Source organism: Nymphaea colorata, chromosome 14 (assembly GCF_008831285.2).
Source record: "Nymphaea colorata isolate Beijing-Zhang1983 chromosome 14, ASM883128v2, whole genome shotgun sequence".
NCBI classification, from domain to species: domain Eukaryota; kingdom Viridiplantae; phylum Streptophyta; class Magnoliopsida; order Nymphaeales; family Nymphaeaceae; genus Nymphaea; species Nymphaea colorata.
Genome location: NC_045151.1, coordinates 3,845,846 through 3,855,187, shown reverse-complemented (window position 1 = coordinate 3,855,187; position 9,342 = coordinate 3,845,846). Strand labels below are relative to the sequence as shown.

Genomic DNA, 9,342 nt, shown 5'->3' with positions numbered 1-9,342 from the left:
GGACTGTTTCAAATTTTGATATTAATTTCTGATTTTATTCACATTATTTATTCTTATGAATCTCATCTAAGCACATTGATCATTCGTATGATTTGCTCACCATCACTCAAAAGTTCAAGCTAGGGCGGCACATAATGATCCACATTCCAAGGCATAAAGAATCAATCATGCGATTTTTATTAAACCAAAGGACCCTAAAATTTATTTCTAACAACTTCGAGAACCTGCTGGCAGCATGCATTGGAACTTTTCTTTAAAAAATCATACAGTTGTCCACATGGCATGGATGGTGAAGAGAACCATTTCCATGTCCCACTCAATATGGAACAATGATATTGCCATGGAAGAATTTGATGGACACGGTCCCATAGAACGGAACAGAAGCATTGAGTTTGCAGCCAATTCATTGAACATACATTTTGACAATATAAGGGCCGAAGCAAGCTATCTGTGATTGTTTTCAGTATAGGAAAGAGAGCAGATTGTTGTCCACACACAAAATTTAAATCTTATGAGTGCCAAAGAAAGGAACAAGAGGAAGGCTGAAATAGGAAAAAGTAAGGCGAAATAGACACACCAATACCTCTCTCTCCCTCTCCTAAGGGAAGAAAATGATGGAAATGGACGTGAGCGGCACGTTTACCTGCTGCCAAGGGCGGAGATACCTAACTTTAATTCAATACTGGAGTTGGATGGACCTAAATACGTGAGCCGCTCATTTATTATGTTTTTTTCTTTTCTTTTTTGCCTCCTTATACTAGAGTGAATAAAATCAAGCCACCACACCACACGAGTAGATATACAAAGTTGAGGAGAAAAATGGAAGCTCATTTATAGGAATATATCCAAAGTTATGGGGCTCAAATGAAAATTGTAAAAAGTAAATGTATAAATGGATGATGTGTTGCATGAGCTCTTGCGTGGTGCTCAACAATATCCACTCTCAAGACCAAGCCATGGTACGGGCACAGGCTCATTTATTATGTTTTTTTTTCTTTTTTACTTTATTTATCCAGTTTTTCAAAAATATTTGTGAAAGGAAGATCTAGACATGAGTTCTAGTTGTCCGGCTATGACAAACCCATTCCCTGCAGTACCCAGCCAATGGTCAAAAACACAAACAAGCTTTATATGTTATCTCTTTTTTAAATTTTTTTCAAGAGTTGTTTAGCAATTGGAACAAGAGTGTTGTCAAGTTGTAATAAGTTTGAGGATAGATTCATGAAACACTACCTTTAGTGATTCATCAAACTACCATAACCATTGAAATAGATTCATGGAATACTAAACTAATTTTATGATACTGAACACTATTTATGGTGATCTTTTTTACAATAATTTTACCATTGCATTTTGATCTAATGGTGAAAGTGTGTTAGGGAGAAGTTTGGTCTTTTCAGACATACAAACATTCTCTTTCTGTTATGTTTAATATGTTTTGCTTAAAAATTGGTTTTTGAATGAGGTGTAGCATGATTGGTGGGGAGTCAAGGTCCCATCAAGGTCAGTGTATGACTGAAAATTATCCAGCACTAGAATAGAATAAGGTCATGGGGTCGCCAAAAAGGCAGTGTAGGAATGGCTATGGTAGGTGATATTAAGACAAAGGTGTGGCTATGTATTGTAAAACATAATTTTCTTCTTGTCTAACACTACTTACGTATTTAATGGTTCCGAATCACATAATGATAAGAAGATACTTGGCTTTTCTTTGGCAATCTATGATTGACATACGACCACCCTAACTTGCCAGCCCTAAACCATGTTTACATTTTTTAAAAAGGGAACATGCAAAGCATGCAATGCTCATTTCTTCGTAGGAAACTAAATAAGCCTTAAAGAGGGCATTTGGTAACAAAAACACTCTTTGGAATGTCATAAATAAAGAGACATGATATATATATATATATATATATATATATATATATATATATAAACTAAACCATGCTTCTAGTATTAATATGTCAAAAGTGACAGTTGATTTGAGCCATATGATCTTTAGGTCGGAATCCTTAGATGTTGGCTTCTTTGTTTTTTTTCAGTAATTTTAACATCTTCTCTCTCCCCGATGCCTTCATCCTCTTGTGATTTTCTCAATCCCTTCCTCCATCCCTCATCCACAAGTGCCGGCAGCAGCCTCACTCTCCTCTCCCCAAATCCGCCGTTTTGTGTTACCAAAAGATGGGTGGATTATTCCACCCATCTCTGCTGCCACCACCGGCAGCCCAAGAATTGGTGTAGTCTTGGCGGCCCCTCCCCCAAGCTATGTTAAACCAGGGATGCCAGTTAACACAGCTGGGTGGGAGGAAGAGGGAAGGAGGCATCACAGAATATTGCATAAAACATCGCTTCTCAAAACAGGTAGCTCAATTGTGGTTCCTATCTTATCCCTGTCAAAATGTGAAGACAACATTCATGGTATCTCTATACATACCAATTAGATAATATTTGTAATACATCATCTCCAAAGAGGATTTACACAGTAGTGAGATTACATATGATTGATGCAACAACTCCCACAAACATGATTTTTAAAATCTATGGGCACTAGTTATAGTATATTCGCTTAAAAATAAATCTATTCTGAATCTCAATCCCTTTGCATATTTAGGTATACCTAAATCCGAATTTGAACCAGATTTGATGTCTATTCTTAAATCAGAAGTCATTTCAGTTTCCTTATTCTATATTTAGGTTTCCTTTTCCTACATTAATTTTTCTCATATCAGATTTTCTCAGAAGCTTCGATGGGATTATCCAATCCAAATGGGACATACATTGATATCCTTATAGAGAATGAACCGTGGAGATAGGCTATGCCAATAACTGAACACATCGAAATTCTTGAGATAGTTTGACTCTCATTTTAAATTCATCAGTCCTTCAATAAAAGAAAAGTGCTAAAATGGTTCCCATAAGCAATATGGCCTCACGTAAAATAGAGTTCTAGCGACCCATCACTCTTGTCCAACAGATAGTAAAATTTGAAACTGTTTAGTAGATCATTCTAGTGAAGTAGTTCACATCCCACGAGTTAGGAATTTGATATCAAGTTTCATGGTTGAATCTCAAACTCAGTACTGATCCAATTTTAGAAATACAGGATTACAAAGAGAACCTAAAAGATGGATTTAAGTAATTGAAAATATGATGCACACGATATATATTCAATAGCTTCTTTCTTATATCAACTGGAATCCTAACTTCTCTTCGTGAAAAAGGAGCTTGGACGGAGACATGACACATTTAACTACAGCATATATTGATTGAGGATCAGGACTATGAGAACTAATTTATAGGCTGATTGGCCGATTAGTTGGTGATTCACAAGGTTCGACATTAGTATTTTTTGTCTTTGGCATAAAATTATAAATAATAATTAATGTAGCACTTCACAAGCCATGAAATAAGTTTTTTCATAAAAATATAGAATATAGCTCATTCATCGTTTTGAAAATTTTATTTCATATGTAACATGTTGTTAGACATGTAATGAAATTAATTAAATGTCTCATAATCAATGCATATATATATATATATATATATATATATATATATATATATATATATATATATATAGCATTCACAAATACTAATATTGAAATCTGAAATTTCCATTACTGTTATCAAATATGTTGTGGCACAAAAATTTTTACAAGTGCATATAGCTTGCACATTTGAATAATTTTTTGCACTAATGCTAGAACTATATCACCCATTGTATAAATCTATGACATCTAGTTTTTAAGCAATGTTGGATTTGAAGGGTCATTTAGACAAGTCTATTATCTCAATTAAAGCACATGCATAAGTTAGGAAAACTTAGATACAAATACATGAAGTTTGGAATGTACAATTGGTTAAATGATAAATGGCATCTGATGTCAACAATAATATTGAAATCTAAAATTGCCATTCTTGTCATGATAGACACATCAAAAATGTTAACAACAATATTGAAACCTAAAATTGTCATTCTTGCTGTGATATATTGAAACCTGAGTTTTTTTTACTTATGCATGTAGTGTTACTTTGCCTTGACAACAATGGGCTGCGATGGGGGAAGGTTCCCCTTGCCAAGCACCTTGAAGTACCCGCACTGGGTGATGTCAATGAGTGGGGCGTTGTCTGCCGATGCCTTCTCCTTGGCGTCCGCCGGGAGGAGAGACCAAAGCTTGTCGATGTTGACGGTGGGGCAGTAGAACTTGTTCCTCAGCTTGTGAAAGTATCGCATACCCCCACCTTCCCGAAGTACCCAGGGTGGTACTTGTCGAAGAGGATTCAGTGGTGGTGGAGGCCACCAGCATTACCCCGACCACCGGGGTGCTTCCGGTGCTTGCCGACATGTCCGTGACCGGTGCTAACATGACCTCTCTTCTTCCTCTTCTTCTTCAACCTGGTCGTCATCTTCTCCGGCAGTGGGGGAGAGAGCGAGGGGCAGGAATCGGAGGGAGAAGGACGGTTCGGAAGAGAGAAACTAGAGTTAGGGTTTGGATGGAGAACGTCGAATGTCTTTCATACCAAAAATTAAGGTGGTGTTTGATTGCACACCTTGATTTGGAGGGAAACTTCATTTTAGGGAAAAGTTCCTTTGTACAGTACAGGGTGGAAGAGGGGGAAATTTTACCTCATCCTGAAACAAGGTGTTGGGCGAACTAGAAAAAGTTTGAGTGGAGAAATTTTTTAAATATTTTGATGACTAAGTGAAGGAAGAGGAGAAATCAACCGTTTCATATCAAAATTATTTTGACTGTAAAAAAAATTGAAAAATAAGCGATAATCCATCACATATGCTATATAAAGATATAAAAAAATAATTCACTAAACAAAAGTGTACAAATTTGAATCAGTTGCTGGCTGCAATTACAATTAATTTATGATTCATTTTTTAATCAAAAAAAAAAAGTTATGACCGGGATATGAAATCTGGAGAACTAAGATCCCAAAATCTCGTATCGCCTTTCGGCAGTAAAAAAATGTAACTTGTTATGTGAAAATTTTGGAAAATGACATTTGGCTCACCATGTCCCCCTCTTTAGACTCATTCAATTGACAGACAAGACCCATAACCAAAGGCAAGTTCGTCGCCTTAGAGAAGCAAACTTCGCAAGGCCAGCAATGCCACCGGTTCTATTCTACAGTGCTTGACCCTCCTATCAAAAGCAGCCTAAGCTAATCAAATCTCCAGTTAATTCTGGTAATTAAATTATGCCCATGATATTCAAAATTAGTCATTCAACAAATATTCAAAAGCTTAATGCTTATGAAACGTGCCCCTTTGTGGCCAAGTACTTTACTTTTAGTTAAAGAAGTGAAATTAGTGTTCTACCTATAGTACATACGATGCTACATCTTACAATAAGTATCATATCTATTGAGAAATACAATACAATACACTAATTGTATCTTAAAGGGTGGTGTATTGCATGTATATCTTATGTAATGCACCCCGCAGCTTGGCAAACACTCAAAAATGGGGTCTGAACCCCCTTTTTGGAATTGGGCTTAAAGCTCTTCTCTCCTGATTAACATTTTTAAGAGTTGAAAGGTAAACAGTTCTTTCCCATTTCAAGTAAAAACCAATTATTTGAGAGAGAAATTGCCGACTTGAGAAATTGACCATTTGAAAGAGTCTCAATATGTTTGGCTATGATCTTCAATTTGATGAAGATAATGCAAGTAACAATGAGAACAGGAAGATGATAAATGATCATGATAACATTTTCATTTGTTATTTGCATTGAACAATTTCTTCTTGAGATGTATAACACTTTAAAATTGTTTCTTGATATGTTATGGCTTTGACATTAGATTAGTTTACGTTGAACAGTTAATAGATAACCATAGTTATATAACCCTATATTTATGTGTGGCATGTTTTTTATAGAGAACATGTTTTTCTTGATTTTTCCTCTTTTTTTTGCTATTTTTATATTTTTAAATTTAAAAAAAACTTACACTATGTTTACAATATATTGTGATACGTTACAATACTGTGCATCTATTAGCCCAACCAATACAGGTCATGTTATGCGTGTACAACCCAGGGAGCCTATTTGATCATTTGTACATCTTAATTTGCATCTTTGCATGGCATTTCAGAACTCCTAAACCTCCCTTAAACCTCCTAGCAATCTCAAAAACTATGTAAGTTGATTAAATGAGCAATAAAGCCCTGCGATGGCTAAGATTTCTAGCAAACCTTCAAGGCAAATCATATTCAGACATCATAATAACACTTCTACTTAAGAAATTACAATGAACAAGAAAAACAATGTCTGCACAGGCTATCAGTCACTTTAAACAACAATTACAAACTCACAATCAGACAAGCCCGCTACTCAACCAAATGCCGTATAGACTAACATTATGTGAATAACCGCAAAAGTTGACCCCATGCATTCATATGAATGCAAGTCACATGTACCACTGACTTCTACACGTAGCAGTGGGTCCACCAGGCGGCAGCATATGAAGTATGAATCATGAGAAACATTTTCCAACTGCATGAAAGGGAGAAGGATTATTAAGAAGTTAACTAACACTCAGATTGGCAGACATCAGAACAATGAGTAGTTTTCACCAAATGTTAATCAATAAATTATGTATCATAAAGTAAACCACTGGAGCCAAACCAATACACATTGAGGTCTCAATGTTCAAAGGGATATCAATATCAGAACAAATCAAGCAACAAAAACAAAGGCCCACTACTACAGTTGAATCCCTATGAAAAATAACTCATATCAAACTTCCATGCCCACAATCATCTATCTATATGTTTCTAGATTAAACAATTGATAGAAACAGAAAGCTGTAACCATAACAACACAACTATATAGAATGAAAGGCGTCTATGACAAAAAACAAGATGAGTATGACAGTATACATGGTGAAGTTAGCAGAATAGGGAACAAAATGGACAATGACAAAAAAAGAGCCAAAAGGTATATGACACTTAGCCAACAACCGGGCACACATAAAAGATCTGGGATAAACTTCACTCACCTGACTTACAACATTTTATAAATAAGAGGGAAAGGGAGAGACTTGAGGGACAATACCTGAAAGCAGGCAACATGTCACAAAAGTGGTGAGTTGGTGAAAAGCAAGCTTTTGAGAAGGAGGTGACCTGTGGCAAAGACGAGCAGCTGAAATTTCCATGTCTGGGCATATCAAATGCACACTAACTTACAGATTTTTCCAATTATTAAACGTATGCAGACTGAAAGAAATATAGCTTGTGCATTTAAAAACTGATAGCCAGCTGCAGTCTATTTGCTCCTCGATCCACTGGAGTCTCCTCTCAAACTTTAGCAGCCCAAGGTGGAGGATTCGAGCATCAACCTCCACAACTTTTGCACAAGTTCAAAGTAAGAAGTAGTGATCAGCATGCACCACATATCTTAGTCTTCCATGCAACAATGTTCTTTTATAATGGAGATATGTAGATGAAGAAAGGCGGTGGCATCTGAAGCAGTTATACAAGAATCCATGTTTTTCCATGTCTGATTTCATACATCTCAATATCATCATTCTTGAATTAGATTCACAATATGTCCTATTGAGGACTTGAACATCATCATTCTTTCTCTTTGACCCTTCACGAGTTTGACGCTTCATCCCCTCCCTTGAGCCATCAACCACCTTCGGAGAGGCGCCTTCATGATTAGCTTCTTCCACATAGGTTCCATGCACCACAGAAGCCTTCGAACCAATACATCCAGCCTCATTATTCTGTAGTGGATCTAGTCCCTTTGATAAAAAGGAAAACAAAAAATCTAACTATAATTCTCCACTAATCTTAGTGCCAAGACGGGTTGCTGATTAATGATTGTAGAGATTCATCAAAATGACAAATGAAAAATGAGATCCACCATGCACAAATAACAGGGGAAAAAATGTGATTGCTATGAAAAACAAGGACATTATTCACATTTCACCCAATAACTCAGGCATACATGTACCCTTGTGTATTAACAGCCCGTAAGAAAAAAAATACAAGAGACATGCTCAACCATGAAAACCAGTTGAAAGGGATAGGCCAATGGACTAAATGCATCTCTTCACAAATTCAAGAGCTTGATAGGGTTTTCTTTATTTGGCATGCATGTGAATATTTGACAACTATTTAGGGGAAAACTCATAAAGCTTCTTTGTCTCGCTAGATGATTACACTATGCATGTACTAAGTGGCTTAGTTCTATAATTCTTCTTTTTCATTTCCAATCATGTATTCTAAACACAAGGACTTGGTTTTCAAGAGAATTTAAAAGGAAAAAGAAACAAATGTCATCCGCCATTTTCCTTGAATAGATTCTTGCATCATTTTCTAACAAGTGAAAGGCTGAAAGGCATGTACCAAATGCACCTTAAAAGACCTAATTCAATGGAACATTTTTACCAGCCATTGTTCATCTATTTACCCACCTCCTTGCATCATTAGTAACCGTTCCTGTGAAGATGTTCTTTTAAGCACTCACAGTAAAGAAGCCCAATTTCATGTCAAAGAAGGCCTTTGTCCAACATCAGGGCAGAGAAAACACCCAAGAAGGGGGTGAAAACCAAAATAAGCTAGCATCTATTCATCCACCGAATGCTATCAGATTGAGTCCATTAGGCCAAGTCACCGATTCAGAGAATCATCTGAATGGAATGAGAAACGGTAAAAAATATTTTAAAACATTGTTATTGTTCTTGGAAGAAAAAATGGCGAATATACAAAAAAATGAAAAAAAGTAATCAATCCCTTCCTTATATTTTCCCTTTTGTCAACCATCATGTCCACCCGAGGATTCATGGAACCAAGGGAGGTGAGGGACCTGAAAAGCCAGTCCCCTCAAAAAGATTGATTTAATTCATTTTCATTTCTATGCATGTAAAAGTATCATGAACCATTGTCATTATAAATTATATATATATGTGTGTGTGCGTGTGTGTGTGCAAAATCAAATAGTGACTTTGGCTTTTTAAAGTCACCGAATCATCTAACCAAGGCCGTTCGATCCATCATGATGAATGGTTAAGAAAAAAAAGAAAAAAAGGTGATGGATATTTTCGTCATATAGTATTGGTTTCCACCTTTTTCTCTATATTTTTTTAACCATCCATCTACATCAAATGAGAAGACTTGCTTAGATGGCTCAGTGACTCTAAATAGTAAAAGCTATCATTCATTATATATATATATATATATATATATCTTTTGGATGCTGAATAGTTACTGATAGTTAACAATTAAGAACTTATCACTGAAAGTAAGGTAAACTATGGCTAAAAGTATCATGAACCATTGTCATTATAAATTGTCACCAATGCCCCTATGGCGACGGTTTTTTAGCA

At 36.0% G+C, this 9,342-nt stretch overlaps 1 pseudogene; it reads right to left on the bottom strand.

Moving 5' to 3' along the window:
* Positions 1–4,027: 4,027 nt before the first annotated feature.
* LOC116267734 (60S ribosomal protein L27a-3-like) lies at positions 4,028–4,450 on the bottom strand (annotated as a pseudogene).
* Between the last annotated feature and the right edge of the window lie 4,892 nt (positions 4,451–9,342).